This window comes from Bos taurus, chromosome X, assembly GCF_002263795.3.
Source record: "Bos taurus isolate L1 Dominette 01449 registration number 42190680 breed Hereford chromosome X, ARS-UCD2.0, whole genome shotgun sequence".
Classification (NCBI taxonomy): Eukaryota; Metazoa; Chordata; class Mammalia; order Artiodactyla; family Bovidae; genus Bos; species Bos taurus.
Window position 1 is genome coordinate 239,825 of NC_037357.1, and position 20,503 is coordinate 260,327.

General features: G+C 39.7%; 1 long non-coding RNA gene across 1 annotated transcript; it reads right to left on the bottom strand.

Annotated features, from left to right (window-relative positions):
• Window positions 1-15,314: 15,314 nt before the first annotated feature.
• Window positions 15,315-19,978, bottom strand: LOC101907514 (uncharacterized). The gene is made up of 3 exons (XR_240722.5): window positions 19,265-19,978; window positions 17,168-17,357; window positions 15,315-16,851 (listed from the first exon to the last, which is right to left on the bottom strand). It is a non-coding gene; the product is annotated as an uncharacterized lncRNA (long non-coding RNA).
• Window positions 19,979-20,503: the final 525 nt, after the last annotated feature.

Below are 20,503 nucleotides of genomic sequence, written 5' to 3' on the forward strand. Positions count from 1 at the left end.
AATCAGGACTGCAGGAAGAAATACCAATAACCTCAGATATGCAGATAACAACAATCTAATGGCAGAAAGCAAAGAGTAATTAACTCTGTTTGAAAGTGAAAAAGGAGACTGAAAAAAGCTGACTTAAAACTTAACATTAAAAACACTAAGATCACAGCATTTGGTCACATCACTTCCTGCCAATAGATGTGGATGCAAAGGAAACAGTGACAGACTTTATTTTCTTGTGCTCCAAAATCACTGCAGAAGGTGACTGCAGCCATGAAATTAAAATAGTTTTGTTGTTTCAAAGAAATCCTATGGCACACCTAAACAGCATATTATAAAGCAGACCCATTTCCGTACAGTCAAAACTACGGTTTTTGCAGCAGTCATGTATGGATGTGAGAGTTGGACCATAAGGAATGCTGAGTGCCAAAGAATTGATACTGTTGAACTGTGGTGTTGCAGAAGACTTTTGAGAGTCTCTTGAACATAAAGGTGATAAAAACCAATCATTTTAAAGGAAATCATTTCTGAAAGTCATTGGGAGGACTGATGCTGAGGCTGAAGTTCCAATACTTTCGCCAACTGATGCAAAGAACCGACTGCTTATAAATGACACTGATGCTGGGAAAGATGGAAGGCAGGAGAAGAAAGGGATGATAGAGGATGAGATGGTTGAATGACATCACTGACTCAGTGGACATGAATTTGAGCAAGCTCCAGGAGATGAAGAATTACAGGGAAGCCTAGCATGCTGCAGCCCATGGGGTTGCAAAGATTCGGAAATGACGAGGAGACTTAAATGATCCTAGCAAGCACAGTTTATTACAAAATTTTCAAAATAAGAAGCAGTCCTCAAAAAGACCCGATTAAAACATTCATCAGAGTTATTTTGTCCTAAATTTACATAATAATTGGGGTAACCATCACTGTTTTATAATCTGTTTCTAGAGAGAAGGATAAACACATAGTTTTATGACTGAATGTGGCTGTGGATGAGGAATATGCTCAGATGGTCTGTTAACCTCCACAGAATTGAGAGATAAGATGCTACTATTAACAGTTGAGAGATAAGATGCTACTATGAACAAATACCCATGTACCCATGGGCAAATCACTTCAGTATTCTTCCCTGAGAACACTATGAACGGTATGAAAAGGCAAAAAGCTAGGACACTGAAAGATGAACTCCCCAGGTTGATAAGTGCCCAAAATACTACTGGAGATATCAGTGGAGAAAAAAACTCCAGAAAGAATGAAGAGTCGAAGCCAAAGCAAAACAATACCCAGTTTTGGATATGACTGGTGAGGGAAGTAAGGTCTAGTGCTGTAAAGAACAATATTGCCTAGCAACCTGGAATGTTAGGTCCATGAATCAAAGCAAATTTGGAAATGGTCAAATAGGAGATGGCAAGGTGAACATCAATATTTTAGGAATCAGAGAACTAAAATGGATTGGAATGGGTGAATTTAACTCAGATGACCATGATATCTACTACTGTGGGCAAGAATCCCTTAGAAGAAATGGAGTAGCCATTATAGTCAAGAAAAGATTCCAAAATACAGAACTTGGATGCAATCTCAAAAATGTCAGAAGGACCTCTGTTCATTTTCAAGGCAAACCATTCAATATCACAGGAATTCAAGTCTATGCCCCAACCAGTAATGCTGAAGAAGCTTAAATTGAACGATTCTATGAAGACCTACAAGACCTTTCAGAACTAACACCCAAGAAAGTTCCCCTTTTCATTATAGGGGCCTGGAATGCAAAAGTAGACAGTCAAGAAACACCTGGAGTAACAGGCAAATTTGGCCTTGGAGTACAGAATGAAGCAGGGCAAAGGCTAATATAGTTTTTGCAAGAGAATGCACTGGTCATAGCAAACACCCTCTTCCAACAACATAAGAGAAGACTCTACACATGGACATCACCAGATTGTCAACACCAAAATCAGATTGGTTATGTTCTTTGCAGCCAAGATGGAGACGCGCTATAGAGTCAGTAAAAACAAGACCAGGAGTTGACTGTGGCTCAGATCATGAACTCCTTATTGCCAAATTGAGACTTAAATTGAAGAAAGTAGGGAAAACCACTAGACTATATGGGAATGACCTAAATAAAATCCCTTATGATTAAACAGTGAAAGTGACAAACAGATTCAAGGGGTTACATCTGATAGACAGAGTGCCTGAAGAACTATAGATGGGGGTTCGTGACATTGTCCAGGAGAGACAGATCAAAATCATCCCCAAGAAAATTAAATGCAAAAATCAAAATGGCTGTCTGAGGAGGGCTTATAAATAGCTATGAAAAGAAGAGAAGAAAAAAGCAAAGGACAAAAGGAAAGATATACCTATTTAAATGCAGACTTCCAAAGAATATCAAGGAGAGATAAGAAAGCCTTCCTCAGTGATCAGTGCAAAGAAATAGAGGAAAACAATAGAATGGGAAAGACTAGAGATCTATTCAAGAAAATTAGAGATACCAATGGAATATTTCATGCAAAGATGGGCTCAATAAAGGAAAGAAATGGTATAGACCTAACAGAAGCAGAAGATATTAAGAAGAGGTGGCAAGAATACACAGAAGAACTGTACAAAAACGATCTTCACAACCCAAATCTTCACGATGGTGTGATCACTTACCTAGAGCCAAACATCCTGGAATGTGAAGTCAAGTGGGCCTTAGGAAGCATCACCATGAATAAAGCTAGTGGAGGTGATGGAATTCCAGTGGAGTTATTTCAAATCCTAAAAGATGATGCTGTGAAAGCAGTTCACTGAATATGCCAGCAAATTTGGAAAACTCAGCAGTGGCCACAGGACTGGAAAAGGTCAGTTTTCCTTCCAATCCCAAAGAAAGGCAATGTCAAAGAATGCTCAAACTACCATACAATTGCACTCAACTCACACACTAGTAAAGCAGTGCTCAGAAATATCCAAGTCAGACTTCAACAATCCGTGAACTGTGAAATTCCAGATGTTGAAGCTGGTTTTAGAAAAGGCAGAGGAGACAGATAACAAATTGGCAACATCCACTGGACCATCGAAAAACCAAGAGGGTCCCAGAAAAACATCTATTTCTGCTTTATTGACTATGTCAAAGCCTTTGACCTGTGGAACACAACAAACTGTGGCAAATTCTGAAAGAGATGGGAATCCCGGACCACTTGACCTGCTTCCTGACAAATCTGTATGCAAGTCAGGAAGCAACAGTTAGAACTGGATGTGGAACAACAGACTGGTTCCAAATAGGAAAAGGAGTACATCAAGGCTGTATATTGTCACCCTGCCTATTTAACTTATATGCAGAGTACATCATGAGAAACGCTGGACTGGAAGAAACACAAGCTGGAATCAAGATTGCCAGGAGAAATATCAATCACCTCAGATATGCAGATGACACCACCTGTATGGCAGAATGTGCAGAAGAACTAAAGAGCCTCTTAATGAAAGTGAAAGAGGAGAGGAAAAAGTTGGCTTAATGCTCAACATTCTAAGATCATGGCATCTGGTCCCTTCACTTCATGGCAAATAGATGGGGAAACAGTGGAAACAGTGGCAGAGTTTTTTTTTTTTGGGGGGGGTGGGGGTGGGGGCTCCAAAATCACTGTAGATGGTGACTTCAGCCAGGAAATTAAGACGCTTACTCCTTGGAAGGAAAGCTATGACCAACCTAGACAGCATATTAAAGAGCAGAGACATTGTTTTGCCAAAAAAGGTCTGTCTAGTCAAGGCTATGGTTTTTTCTAGTAATCATGTATGGATGTGAGTTTGACTATAAAGAAAGCTGAGCACTGAAGAATTGATACTTTTGAACTGTGGTGTTGGAGGAGACTCTTGAGGGTCCCTTGGACTGCAAGGAGATCCAACCAGTCCATCCTAAAGGAGATCAGTCCTGAGTGTTCATTGGAAGGACTGATGTTGAAGCTGAAACACCAATACTTTGGCCACCTGATGAGAAGAGCTGGCTCATTGGAAAAGACCCTGACGCTGGGAAAGATTGAAAGCTGGAGGAGAAGGGGATGACAGAAGATGAGATGGTTGGATGGCATCACTGACTCAAAGGACATGAATTTGGGTAAACTCCAGGAGCTGGTGATGGAAAGGGAGGCCTGGGGTGCTTCAGTGCATGGGGTCGCAGAGAGTCAGACATGACTGAGAAACTGAACTGAACTGAACTGTTGTACCCATGGGTTATATCAGAACATTGGAGTTTAAAGAAGAGAGCATTTTCTGCAGGGTCATGCAAGTAGATGTGTGGCTTATGCCTGAGGGTATGGGGAAGGAGGAGGGAGGAGGGTTCAGGATGGGGAACACAGGTATACCTGTGGCGGATTCATTTTGATATTTGGCAAAACTAATACAATATTGTAAAGTTTAAAAATAAAATAAAATAAAAAATCCTGAACTTCCCAAAAGCTTTCAAGAATGTCCACTTAAACAAAACTTGTTGGAGGGATGTGATTATCTGTGACAATCTTCTTGCTGTCAGATATTTTGTTCTTGAAGAAAAGTCATGGTGAGATAACTGTGTTCCTGTAAACCTCTAGCAATACAAATATTATTCTGTATGCTGAAAGGTAAGATTCCAAGCTTGACTTTCACATTCCAAGGTCCTGGTTAGGAGGAGGGGGTTCCTGGGCAATCTGACTATCCTGCCTGAGAGCATTCATCCAGCACCCTGCCTTGGTCCTCCCACCCGTGGCCAGTCACAGCTGAAGAGGCAGCTCTCAGTCTCTGGGCCCTCCTCTTACCAAGGTCCCCATACCCTGCCCAGCCTCCTTAAATGAGGGAGCCAGGTGCCGACCCCACAGCTGCCCTCAATCTTCTCAGTCTACCCTAACTGGGGGGGTGGGGAGGGCGGGAACTGGGTCCTGTAGACTCTGACCCAATCAGATTGCCACAAGCATTAGGTCATGTAGGTGGGGATGGCAGAGGTAGGTTGCCTATTGCTCTGAACCCTGGACCAGGCCAGTAAGTGGCTTTAGAAAGGTCTCTGGACCTCTGCAAGACTCGGCCTTTAGCCTGTCCCCAGGCTCCATACCTTGCTACCAAGACCAAGGCCAGAGCACCTGGAGGGCCCTGGGTGAAGGCTGAAATATGTATTTTACTACACTGCTGAGAGGCTGACTATTGGTGGACTTGGTCTTCTAACCTCTATGATCTTTAGCTAAGGATGGCAGCTCCATGCCCCTCTTGCCCCTATTATGGTATCTTCCTTGGTGAGATTATTCAACATTTGACAGAAAGTTGGTAACTTAGACCATCATGGTCTATTTCCACTAGCCCCAGATAATCACATTCTACTTTGTTTATATAACTCAGGTAAATTAACTAACAATATCATGTGATGATACAGTTTTTATCTTCCTCTAACTGAAATATTATACTTAAAAAGCATAATGTCCCCTAGGACATATATATTGCAAATGGGGGAACTGTGTATTCATTCACTGCTGGAGGTATAGTTGAATTGTAATATTTTAAAAACAATTTTTATTGGAATAGAGTTGCTTTACCATCTTATATTAGTTTCTGTTGTACATCAAAGTGACTCTATTATAGGCATACATAGATCCCTTCATTTTTGGATTGCCTTCCCATTTAGGTCACCACAGAGCACTGAGTAGAGTTCCTTCTACTTATTTATTTTTTTCTTTTTTCTAATTCAAAGTAATTTATTTGTTTTAACTGGAGGATAATTACTGAACAATATTGAGATGGTTATTGCCATATATCAACATTAACGAGCCATAGGTATACGAGTGCCCACACATCCTTAAGCCCCACTCACCTCCCTTCCCACCCTATTCCTATGGGTTGTTCCAGAGCACTGGTTTTTAATGCCCTGCTTTTGCATATATAAACCTGAATGATGATTTTCCTGCATGAAATGTGCAATTTTCTCTCTCACATATGAGTTATGGGTGTATATTTTTCTACATTAAATTTGAAATCTGTATTTATGTTTGGAAATCTAGCTGTATATTTTTGGTCATGATAGATGGACTATTGTATGTTTCACATCTGGATATCTCTGTACTCTTTTTCCTACATAAATATGGAATGCTGTATATTTCATATAGGAAAATTTGAGCATATATTTTCCTGAATAAAGTATGAGTATTATGCATTTTTTAAATGAAAATCTCAGTTAAGATTTTTGGACATAAAGTATATAATTCTCCATAAGTCAAATATGAAACACTAAGGCAAATTTTCATTACTGAAGTAGAAAATTTGTATATTTCATAAATGATCATCTAGGTACAGATTTTCCTACATGAAAGTTGGCATCTTTTATATTTCACATAAAGAAATATGGACACAGATTTCCTTGTTTTGGGATACTCTATATTTCACATATTAAAATATGGGTGCTGATGTTTCTAAATTAAATATGTAACTCTTTATATTTCCCATTTGAAAATCTAGACACAGGTTTTCCTACATGAAACATGCAATATGCTATATGAAAATCTGGAAAAAGGTTTTCCTGCTTAAATATTGAATGTTTTATTTTACACTTATTACAATCAATGTAATTACAACTCTGCACATGATATATGGAATTCTCTGTGTTTAACTTTCGAAAATATAGACATTCATTAATCTACATTAAATGTTAAATTCTCTATAGAACTCATATTAAAATATTAGCATGAGTTTTGTGGGCCTAGATTTTCAACTGTGAAAATATGTAATTCTGTACAATTCACATGTGGAAATCTGAGTGCAGTTTATCCTAAATGAAGTATGAAATCATATATATCTTACAGATGATAAGTGTAGATTTTCTGCTATATTGCTATATGGGATTCTGCATATTTCATATAAGAAAACCTTAATTATGATTTTTTGACATAGAATATGTAATTCTAATTTCACATATAGATATCTGGGAACAGATTTTACTACATGAACTATGAAATCTCTATATTTCACATATAGAAATCAGTGTACAGATATTCAGGCATTGCATATGAAATTTTTCATGTTTCCTATGTGGAAATCTAAATCCAGATATTTTAGAAAATATATGGAACTCTCTATATTTCCCAAGTAAAAACAAGATGAGGAATTTTTGAGATGAAATATGGATTTTTGCTCATTTCTCATATGAAAACCAGGGTACAGGTTTTCTTACATGACATATGAACAGTGTATATCTTAGGTACGAAAATTTGAGTTCAGATTTTTTTATATGAAATATGACTCTTAAGAGTCCCTTGGACTGCAAGGAGATCCAACCAGTCCATTCTGAAGGAGATCAGCCCTGGGATTTCTTTGGAAGAAATGATGATAAAGCTGAAACTCCAATACTTTGGCCACCTCATGCGAAGACTTGACTCATTGGAAAAGACTCTGATGCTGGGAGGGATTGGGGGCAAGAGGAGAAGGGGATGATAGAGGATGAGATGGCTGGATGGCATCACTGACTCGATGGACGTGAGTCTGGGTGAACTCTGGGAGTTGGTGATGGACAGGGAGGCCTGGCGTGCTGTGATTCATGGGGTCGCAAAGAGTCGGACATGACTGAGAGACTGATCTGATCTGATCTGATGGAATTTTCTATGTTTCAAATATGGAAATCTTACCTTAGATATGCTTCTATGAAATACATAATCCTTCTATTTCCTATATGCATGTGAACCCTGATTTTGCTCCATAATATGTGCAATTTGCTACATGTCACATAGGAATATCTTGGTCTAGACTTTCCCACATGAAATATGGAATTCTCTGTATTTCCCTTATCAAAATATGAGGACAGGTTAACTTTATGAAAGATGGCATTCTTTATATTTCACATTTGAAAATCTAGGTCTAGATTTTCTACATGAAATATGAAATTCTGTACATTTCTTGTATTAAAGTATTAGTGCAGATTTTCCAGCTTAAAATATGGAATTCTCTATATTTCATATAGGAAAGCATGAATGATGACTTTCCTACAGGAACTATGTAATTGTCTATATTTCACACATGAAAATATGGGTGCAGATTTTTCTACATGAAGTATGAAATCCGTGTTTCATGTTTGAAAATTTAGCTGTATATGTTTGGTCATGATATATGGAATATTGCATGTTTCACATATGGATATATGTGCACATATTTTCCTGCATGAATAGAGAATCCTGAATTATTCACATAGGAAAATTTGAGCATACATTTTCCTGCTGAATTATGGAACTCTACTTTCATAAATGAATTTCTCAATTAAATTTTCTGACAAGAGATATGCAATTCTCTAAAGTTCAAATATGACATTCCAGAAGCAAATATGCATTCCACAAATACAAAATGTGTACATTTCACAAATGAAAATCTAGATAGAGGTTGTCTTACATGATGTCTTAACATTTCATATAAGAGATCTGAGCACAGATTTCCTTGATTTAAATATAGACAAATTTATATTTCAGATATGAAAATATGGGTACTGTGTGTTCTACAATATATGTATTTCTCTATATTTCACAAATAACATGTTGAATTTTTCCTATTGCATTTATAAATATTGGTTGCACATTTTCCTACATGGTATATGGAATTCTCTGTTTAGCATTTGAAAATATAGACATTCATTTTCCTACACTAAATAATAAATGCCTTAAACTTCACATATTAAAATATTAGCATGGGTTTTATAGACATAGATTTTCAAATGTAAATGGGGAATTTTGTGTTTTGCATGTGGACATCACATTAGTTTTCCTAAATGAAATATGCACTTCTGTATATTTTACAGATGATAATTGGAGGAAAGGTTTTTCTACTATACTGATACATGGGATACTGTATTTTTATATGTGAAAATCTCAATTAATATTTCATTACATAAATATGTAACTGTCTATATTTCATATTATATAACACTGGGGAAAACTTGACCTACATGAAATATGACATCTCTACTTTTCACATATATTAATCAGTGAATAGATTTTCATACATAAGAAATTTTTCATGTTTCATATAAGGAAATCTCATCCCAGATATTCATACAATAAAACACTGAGCTTTATATTTCATATATGAAAATATGGCTGCCAATTTTCCAACATGAAATGTGGAATTCTCTATATATCACATTTGAAACCTGGCCACCCATTTACCATAAAATATGAAATATTCTGTATATCATATATGAAAATCTTTGCTCAAAGTTTTCTGTAGGAAGTACTGAACATGATGTATGTCACACATGAAAAACTGGGTGCTAATTTACCCACGTGCAATCTGGAATTGTGTATATTTTCAATATAAAAATCTGTGCACCAATATTACTACCTAAAATATAGAATTCTCTATATTTAACATGTGAAAATCAGGGTGAAATTTGACTCAGTTAAAAATGGAATTCTCTATATTTTGCATATGAAAATGTCACTGCTGAATTTATATCATGAAATATTGAACTTTTTGTATTTCACTTTATGAAAATCTGTATGTTGAGTTTCCTACATGAAATATGGTATTTCTAAACTTCATATATGAAAATCTGGGTGGTGACTTCCTTACATTAAATATGGAAATCTCTATATTTCATAGATGAAAATCATGGCTTTAGTTTTCTTCAGATATGGAGAACCAATATGGTATTGGAGTTATCTTTATTTTACAAATGAAAATATGTGCACCACTGTTTTTTCATGAAACATGGAATTCTTTGTATTTCTTATATCAAAATCTAGGCTTGAACACTCTTTCATGGAAGTTGGAATTCTGTATATTTCACATATGAAGATCAGAATGGAGATTTTCCTATAAGAAATATGAAAGCACTGTATTTCATACGAACTACTGGTTCTTTGGGTACTGACACACTTCTTCCCTGTTTGTGTCCCTGTGTCTTGCACATGCATGTGTACAGTTGTTACTTGTGTCACCTATGTTTGCGTGCATGTGCATGGGCCCAGGCCCCTGCTGACACGGAGATGAAGGTGAAAGAAGATGAGATGTCTAAAAACAAGTAGAGGAGGCAGGAAACGTCCACAGACTAGGGGAGACTGGTCCACGCATCTCTGCGAGCCCCTGTCCAGGACAAGAATGAGCAAAGGATGGCCAGTGACAACTCTGGGTAGTGAGTCCACAGATCTGCAATTACCTCAGGAGACAAAGACAAGCTCACAATTTCTGCTGTGCTCTTGTATGTGTTTTTATCCATAAGAGGGTTTGGAGGGTTTGCAGAGTCACCCAGCGTACATCAAGTGGTGTGGGGCTCTAAAATCATTACCTGTGGACCCCTCAGTCTGAGGGGCCATTGGCACTGATTAAAACTCTTCAAGAATGGGCATAGAAGGAACCTACCTCAACATAGTAAAGGCCACATATATTAAGCCCACAACAAATATTATTTTCAATGGTGAAAAACTGAAAGCATGCCCCCTAAGATCAGGAACAAGACAAGGGTGTCCACCTTCACTACTGTTATTCAGTCTAGTTTTGGAAGTCCTAGCTACAACACTCATAGAAGAAAAAGAAATAAAAGGAATCCAGATCAGAAGAGAAGTAGTATAGCACTCACTGTTTGCAGATGATGTGATGTTGTACATAGAAAACCAGGATGCTATCAGAAAATTACTAGAGTTAATCAGTGAATTTAGCAAAGTTGCAGGATAAAAAAATCAATACACAGAAATCATTTGCATTCCTATATACTAACAATGAAAAATCAGAAAGAGAAATTAAGGAATCAATTCCATTGACCACTGTAACAAAAAGAATAAAACATCTAGGAATAAACTTACCTAGGGAGACAAAAGAACTGTACACAGAAAATTATAATTTGATTAAAAAAATCAAAGATGACATAAACAGAGAGATATTCCAGGTTCCTGGGTAGAAAGAATCAATATTGTGAAAATGACTATACTACCAAACGCAATCTACAAATTCAATGTGATCCCTATCAAATTACTAATGGCATTTTCCACAGAACTAGAACAAAAAATACCACAGTTCATATGGAAACACAAAAGACACTGAATAAACAAAGTAATCTTGGGAAAGAAGAATGGAGCTGGAGGAATAAACTTACCTGATTTCAGATTATACTACAAAGATACAGTTATTAAGATAGTATGTTACAGGCACAAAAACAGAAGTATAGGCCAATGGTACAATATAGAAAGCCCAGATAAAAACCCACACACATATGGGCACCTTAACTTTGACTAAGGAGGCAAGAATATACAATGGGAACAAGACAGCACTTTCAATAAGTGGTGCTGGAAGAACTGGACAACTAAGTGCAAAAGAATGAAATTAGAACACTTCCTAACACCATACACAAAGATAAATTCAAAACGGACTAAAGACCTAAATGTAAGACCAGAAACTATAAAACTCTTGGAAGAAAACACAGGCAGAACACTGTATGACATAAATCATAGCAAGATCCTTTATGACAAACCTCCTAGAATAAAGGAAATAAAAACAAAACTAAATAAGTGGGTGCTATTTAAATTTAAAAGTTTTTGCATAGCAAAGGAAACTAAAAACAAGGTGAAAAGACCACCCTCAGAATGGGAGGAAATAATAGCAAATAAAACAACTGACAAAGTATTAATTTCCAAAACATACAAACAGCTCATATAAGTCAATACCAGAGAAACAAACAACCCAGTCCAAAAGTGGGCAAAAGTTCTAAACAGATATTTCTCCAAAGAAGACATAGAGATGGCTAATAAACACATGAAGAGATGTTTGCGATCACTCATTATTTAGAGTGTTAGTTGGTCAGTCGTGTCCAACTTTTTGCAAACCCATGGACGGTAGCCTGTCAGGTTCCTCTGTCCATGGAATTTTCCAGCAAGCATACTGGAGTGGGTTGCCATTTCCTTCTCCAGGGGATCTTCCTGACCCAGGGATTGAACCTGGGTCTCCTGCACTGTAGGAAGACTTTATACAGTCTGAGGCAGCAGGGAAGCTCATTATTACAAAAATGCAAATCAAAATTAAAATGTGATATCACCTCACACCAGACAGAATGGTCATCATCAAACAATACACAAGAAACAAGTGCTGGAGAGGGAGTGGGTAAAAGGGAACCCTCCTACGCTGCTGGAATGTAAATTGATATAGCCACTATGGAAGACAGTATGGTAATTCCTTAAAAAAATAAAAAAAAACTAGGAATAAAACCGTCATCAGTTCAGTTCAGTTCAGTCGCGACCCTATGAATCGCAGCACGCCAGGCCTCCCTGTCTATCACCAATTCCCGGAGTTCACTCAGACTCACGTCCATTGAGCCAGTGATGCCATCCAGCCATCTCATCCTGTCGTCCCCTTCTGCTCCTGCCCCCAATCCCTCCCAGCATCAGAGTCTTTTCCAATGAGTCAGCTCTTCGCATGAGGTGGTCAAAGTACTGGAGTTTCAGCTTCAGCATCATTCCCTCCAAAGAAATCCCAGGGCTGATCTCCTTCAGAATGGACTGGTTGGATCTCCTTGCAGGCCAAGGGACTCTCAAGAGTCTTCTCCAACACCACAGTTCAAAAGCAACAATTCTTCGGCGCTCAGCCTTCTTCACAGTCCAACTCTCACATCCATACATGACCACAGGAAAACCATAGCCTTGACTAGATGGACCTTTGTTGGCAAAGTAATGTCTCTGCTTTTCAATATGCTATCCAGGTTGGTCATAACTTTCCTTCCAAGGAGTAAGCGTCTTTTAATTTCATGGCTGAAATCACCATCTGCAGTGATTTTGGAGCCCCAAAAAATAAAGTCTGACACTGTTTCCACTGTTTCCCCATCTATTTCCCATGAAGTGTTGGGATCAGATGCCATGATCTTCGTTTTCTGAATATTGACCTTTAAGCCAACTTTTCTCTCTCCACTTTCACTTTCATCAAGAGGCTTTTGAGTTCCTCTTCACTTTCTGCCATACGGGTAGTGTCATTTGCATATCTGAGGTTATTGATATTTCTCCCGGCAGTCTTGATTCCAGCTTGTGCTTCTTCCAGCCCAGAGTTTCTCATGATGTATTCTGCGTATAAGTTAAATAAGCAGGGTGACAATATACAGCCTTGACATACTTCTTTTCCTATTTGGAACCAGTCTGTTGTTCTATGTCCAGTTCTAACTGTTGTTTCCTGACCTGCATACAGATTTCTCAAAAGGCAGATCAGGTGGTCTGGTATTCCCATCTCTTTCAGAATTTTCCACAGTTTATTATGATCCACACAGTCAAAGGCTTTGGCATAGTCAATAAAGGAGAAATAGATATTTTTCTGGAACTCTCTTGCTTTTTCCATGATCCAGCAGATGTTGATAATTTGATCTCTGGTTCCTCTGCCTTTTCTAAAACCAGCTTGAACATCAGGAAGTTCATGGTTCACGTATTGCTGAAGCCTGGCTTGGAGGATTTTGAGCATTACTTTACTAGCATGTGAGATGAGTGCAATAGTGCGGTAGTTTGAGCATTCTTTGGCATCGCCTTTCTTTGGGATTGGAATGAAAACTGACTTTTCCAGTCCTGTGGCCACTATTGAGTTTTCCAAATTTGCTGGCATATTGAGTGCAGCACTTTCACAGCATCATCTTTCAGGATTTGAAATAGCTCAACTGGAATTCCATCACCTCCACTAGCTTTGTTTGTAGTGTTGCTTTCTAAGGCCCACTTGACTTCACATTCCAGAATGTCTGGCTCTAGATGAGTGATCACACCATCGTGATTATCTGGGTGGTGAAGATCTTTTTTGTACAGTTCTGTGTATTCTAGCCACCTCTTCTTAATATCTTCAGCTTCTGTTAGGTCCATACCATTTCTGTCCTTTATCGAGCCCATCTTTGTATGAAATGTTCCCTTGGTATCTCTAATTTTCTTGAAGTAATCTCTAGTCTTTCCTATTCTGTTGTTTTCCTCTATTTCTTTGCATTGATCGATGAGGAAGGCTTTCTTATCTCTTCTTGCTATTCTTTGGAACTCTGCATTCAGATGCTTATATCTTTCCTTTTTTCCTTTGCTTTTCACTTCTCTTCTTTTCACAGCTATATGTAAGGCCTCCCCAGACAGCCATTTTGCTTTTTTGCATTTCTTTTCCATGGGTATGGTCTTGATCCCTGTCTCCTGGACAATGTCATGAACCTCATTCCATAGTCCTAAAAACCATTATATGACCTAGCAATCCCACTATTAGGCATATACCCTTCAAAAACCAAAGCTGAAAAGACGCATGTACCCCAGTGTTCAATGCAGCACTATTTACAGTAGCCAAGACACGGAAGCAAGCTAGATGTCCATTGACAGAGGAATGGATAAATAAGCTGTGGTGCGTATATACAGTGGACTGCCACTCAGCCATTGAGAAAAAGGAATGTATCTGAGTCAGTTCTAAGGAGGTGGATGAACCCAGAGCCTATTATATAGAGTGAAGTAAGTTAGAACAAGAAAAACAAATCCCATGTATTAATGCACATATATGGAATCTAGAAGGATGGGACTGATAAACCTGTTCACAGAGCAGCAACAGAGACGCAGACATAGAGAACAGACTTATGCCCAAGGGTAGGGGAGAAGAGGGAGTGGGTGAGGAAACGGAGAGAGCAGCATGGATGCATATCCATCAACGTATGTAAATAGATAACCAACTGGAATTTTTTGTATGATTCAGGGAACTCAAATTTGGGCTATGAAATAACCTAGAGGGGTGGGAATGAGCGGGAAGTGGGAGGGATTCAAGAGGGAGGGGGCATATGTACATCTACAACTATGGTTAATTCAGGTTGATGTGTGACAGAAATCAAACCAATACTGTAAATAATCAATCAATGAAAAATATTTTTTCAAAAGCTAAAAAATGGTGATTTGGAAATTATCTAGAATGTCACACTTGAGAGAAAAAATTAAAAAAAAGAAAACTTAATATGTGGTCTGTTGCCTTCCAGGTTCTGTTCTCTTCATTTTTAAAAAGTATGAGATAGGGGAGTTAATGTCTTCATGATACTGTATCTGTTATTTGGAGCAGGAACTGTTCTCTGTGATGTGTGCATGTTGACATGACACCCCATGGTCTTTCATGCACTTAGGAGACACTGTGTTCAAACAATACACAGATCCATACTCAGTAAAGTTTCCTGCAGAGAGACATGTTGATTTGCCTTTTGATCCAGAGTATACTAGACACTGCAATGTATTCCAGACTGGGGGTCAGATACAACACATCTCTGTTCCTCTCTGGCCTGGGCACCAATCTGACTCAGCTCTTGCCAGGGAGGTGACTTTGAGCAAATTCATTCACCTGTTAACTGCTACGTGTTTCTGCATCCTCAGCTACCAAAATGGATGATAGCATCAAAAATGCTTAATTCATAGTGTTGTGATGAGTACTCAAAGACTTTATTGTACGTATACATATGGAGAGCTAACCACAGATCAGAAGGGTGAGCTTATCTTCTTGCCTCTCTTCACTTCCGTTCTGCTTGTACTCACACCCCCCTGTTCCTGCCCCCACACTTTTCCCCTCCCACCCTAACTCTGGTGTCTCTCACCTGTGCCCCATCCTCAGATTCTCCATCCAAAAACATGGATAACAATCTCCTCATGATTTACTTCAGAAAATATCCATACCATCACCCTTGGATTAAAAATCATGAATATTAGCAGAAGAAATAAAAAAACACACTAAAACGGGCAATGTGAAAACTTGACAAGAAATAAAACATTACTATGAAAGTCTGACTATTAACATTTTCTTATCTTCAATAGATTCAGATTTTCAGAATTTGATACAGGAGAAATAGACTTGATAAAAAGAATGCCAAAAAAAAAAAAAAAAACCACACAAAAAACAAAAAACTATGTGATGAGGGATCTCAGCCTTTAAATTTCCCTCTATAAGCTTTATAAAACTATATATTCATGTTCTATAACGGTCCAGTGACTACTTATTTCCTGTTATTATACAGATCATATGAAGGGGTTATTGGACTTGTACTTTCATAGAAAATATGCACTAAACTTCTCCATACGAGCACATGATGAAACCTCAGTGTTGCATTTAGGCTTCACAATATCCCCATAAGAAGAGGCGACTACTCATTATGCTAAAAAAAAAAAAATCCTTCCCCCATGCCTCATACACTCCGTTCTTGAGGCCCTGAAGGGCTGAAGTGATACTGCAAGGTCCATGCAGTGAGTCAAAGGTGGTATTGACACTGTGTCCCTGGAACACTATCCAGGGAAATGTGGAACAGCAATAATATTAACTACAGTAATGACAACAGCTAGAATGGACAGGGAATGCACCATATGGCACATACTGTTCTGACAATTTCCCATGTCTTAACATGGTCAGTGTTCTACAGTGCCCCATGAAGTAGTTAAATTTACTCCAAGCTAGAGCTTCTATGTGGCTAATGGAGGAACTGAGGCACAGAGACACTACGTAACTTGCTCAGTGTCACCCAGCAGTAAGGGAGCCACCGGTCTGGAGGCATTGTGGAAAACTCAGTGTGTTCTGCATTTACAGTCAAGGGTAAGATCCAATGGCTATGGCAAAATATGTCGAATAAGAGCTACCACATAACAAAAATTGATCTTGCATCATGGAAATGCACAGTAAATAGAAATCTGATTTCTTCGGAAATCTTTCAGGTAGAGGCTTGGCAAGACTGGAATCCAGATGTTTTGTAGAATCCATGCTCTCAAAGCCTCCTCAGAACAGCAGACAGCATGTCAGTGAGTCTCCTAGACTGGAGGTCGTGGGTTTGTGCATCAGAGAAGGCAGCAAACCCCTGTCACCTACACAGCTCCCAGTGGAGACAGAGCCTGGGAGGAGGCAAAATAAGACCATTCCTCTGCTCTGGTAGTGCCTAGACAAGTTGTCCATGTCAATCATAACTGAGGAATTCTAAAAAAAAAAAAAAATGCAGATTTCATGATTTGCTCTCCGTGAATCTCAGTGCAGCTACAATAGTGCCCTAGAATCTGTCACTTTTCATTATGCTTAGGAAACTCTCAGGGACTTGATTAAACCCCTTTAGTAGTAAGACTGCCAGCAAAGTAAGGGAAATAGCCATCAGAACAGATATGAGAAAAAAAAAAAAAATAGAGATGATCAACAAAACTCAAAGCTGGCTCTTACAAAAGCTCAATACAAATTCATAAACTTCTACTTAAACTTCTTCTACAACAAAGAAAGCAAGATAACTAAAGACAACACTTACCAATATCAGGAGTAAAGTAGATTTCAGACCCCACAGAAATTAAAAGGATTCTGTGAATAATTCTACATAACGACATCTGGCAATTTTGGCAAAAGGAACTAAGTTCAGCCAAAAAGAAACAGATAATCTATTGAAAAACCAAGCTTGTAGTTGAAAAATTTACAGAAATATCCAGGCCCAGTTGGTATCCCTGGAACAAAAGAGAAAGGGAGGGAAAAAATGGGTAGGGAAAGAAAAAATGTGACTATATTCTAACACAGTCAGTTACTAAAGGTAAAATGGGGCAAATCCAAGCAATGTGATGAAGCCATTGGTTTTTATTTTCTCATTGTCCTCCAGCTTCCCCTTCCTGCCTCCCTCCTTTGCCCCAGTTGCTTTCTCCTTCTTAACTCCTGCCCTCCACCAAGAGTAGCAATATTATGAGGCATGATTCCCACATTATAACTGATATCTGCTGGTTACTGACATTCAGCATGGATGCCAACAGCTGGTATACTCAAGCTCTCTGTCTCTCATCATGGACCAGAAGGTTTCACTCCCAATTTCAGCTATAGCTAGGAAAGAAGGTGCAGGGCACATATTGGAGCCTTGAGTCCTTCATCTGTGAAATGCAGATGACCACAAATTGTGGGATAAACAGAGATAGCAGCACAAGACCCTTTCAATGAGTGCTAAACCAAACAAAACATGCCAAACCCAGAGCATCACAGGACTCCTTGACATTCAGAAGCATGTCAAGTAGATTTCCCTGCCAGGACTGTTGCATTTATTGTTCCTTCTGCCTGGAATCCTCTTTCCTTAGGTAAGCCCACAGCCTGCTCCCTCACTTCCTCCAGATCTCTGCTTAATTGCCATCTTTCAGGGAGACTTTCCCTCATTATCTTGAATAAAATAATAACATCATACCTTCACACATCCTTTACCTTGATCTAGCATTACTGTTCTTCATAGTGCCTGCCACACTTGATTTACTTACTGACAATGAGGTCTATGAAATGAGAGACTTGGTCCACTTTGTCCTGTCACAAACTCCTTGAATTAGGGCTCTGGTATATGGCAGGTGCTAAGAAAACATTTGCTGAAGGACAGTCGGGAACCAGGCCCTTTACACACAGTGCTAACATGCACAGGTACCCTCTAAGATGGACACTGGCCCCACTGTATTGATTATCATACATAATGAGATTCCAGGGGACGAGTGACACGCTCAACAACACACATTGGCATGTCAGGCTCCAGGCTTCGGAATCATATCTGCCAGCTTCCAAATCCTCAGTTCCTGGACAGAGCCTCACAGCCAAGAACGCAAGAGGCTTTACTTCTAACACAATGACTCCAAACAGCTCAGGTAGATACCCAGAGACACCAAAAACAGGTCACTGAGTATCTGCACAGAGAGCTCACATCTTGAGTCTCGGACCCTCAAAAACGACGGAGACCAAACCCACTGAGAGCCTCCAAACAGACCAAGGTCTTCAAGACAGAAACAAATGAGAATTGCACAGATACTTCACATCATGGAGACTGACTTCTGAACCACTCCGGACACTTACTAACCTAATACAGAAACCCCTAAACAGAAAGACAGAACTTTGAGTAACTCAAGAACATCATACAACCTGAAGATAAAGTTCCCAGACAAATGGAAAACCTGCACCCTGTACACAGACCCCAAGCAGCTGATAGTTTATACCTTAAGACAAACCCCTACTGAAAGCAGCTCAGAGACGTCACAACTTGGGACCCAGAATCAAAAGCTCAGAGATCTCACATTCTGGGGCACGGACATCTAACACAGAGATCTCACACCCAGGGCCTCAAATGCGCGAAAGCTCCAAATATGCACATCCCGGCATACAGGCACACACATCCTAGAGGCTTTGGACTACTCGAAAAATCCATTCAGATCAAATATCCCATCACCCACGATCCTAGCCAATGACTCAGAGATCAAATGAACCAAAAACAGCATCTGTGATGTCATATGTAGCCATAACAACCCCAAGCTCCCTGACACAGGTACTCTCCAGCGAGAGGCATGAAACAAGCCCAGAGACCTCTCCCTGGTCATGAATTGCATGCATCTGTGTGACTTACTGCCCGTTGCCATATGATCCAGATTGAGTGAGAGCTAAGTAAGACTGAAACAGCGTCACCCTGCACAGCCACTGAGTGTGCCAAACCTCGCTACTAACCAAGGAAGCTAATCAACCCCTTCGGGAAAAGCGGTAAAACTCGGAGAAAATTGCACTCTCTGAAAAGCCGCGAAAGCGAAAGCAGGCGCACTGGTATACACACGCCTCGCCCAGAGTTCTAGCTCCGCGACCTCAGTGCCTGTCTAAGACAGGCAGCCAATGGGAACTGAACAGGAGACGAAGGAGGGCGGGAGTAGCCGGACTTCCCCCTGTACTCGCACCCTGGAAGAGCTAATTCCAGCAATCTCCCGGTCGCGTATCCTCAAAGTGGCAGCCAATCTCTCGCTCTATAGCCATCCCCAAGTTGGTTGAGACCATGTATAAACGAAGGGGTGGAGTTGGAAAAGAGACAAAGAAGTTTGCAGCTTAATATCGGTCTCCACTCGAATTCAAATGCGGCGGGAAGACGGAGTGGATCGAATGCGGTTGGACCCAGTGGCGCCATGAGTGCCTCCGCTGGGAACTGTGGTCGATGTCCGACGCGGCGTCAGGGCACCCTCTTTGTTCTCACACGCACTCTCCCAATGGTACCTTCCAGAGTGGGTGGTCCTACCGCTACGCCTCAGCAGTATATATTAGAACTGTTTCATCTCGAGCGCCCCTTGGTGGTGAGATTGGGAAACAACAGAAGTACATGCCCCTACCATCCCAGGATGATATGCAAAGGGTGGAAAGACAAAGTCAGGATGAAAACCTCACAGATCGCCACACTCTTGAACTCCGAAAACAATCTTCATAAACTGAAGATTACTCTTCTGTGGTGGCCACTATTGTAACGAGAAGCATTCAAAGAATTTTCTCTGTGCTGGGCAGTGGCGTTTGTGCTTCCTGTTTAATACAGAATAGGTCTCATGGGGAAAGCCAGCCACAGTCCCCCAACTGGCAGGAGAGATAAAGCTTCTGAGAATGGGATCTGAAGCCCTGGCGTGGGGACGGCCTCTGTCGCTGACTGCGAGTGCTATGTGAAAGGACAACAGGACTTTACATTCTGTTAGGAAAGGGGTCATCTCCAAGGGGACCCAAGGACACCATGTAGGTGAGATAAAGAACACAGCTTTGTCATCATCTTGTCATCCCTGAATGTGTTCCCTAGCAGAATCCTCATCCTGTCTAGCTGTGCCTCTCTCACCAAGTTTAAATT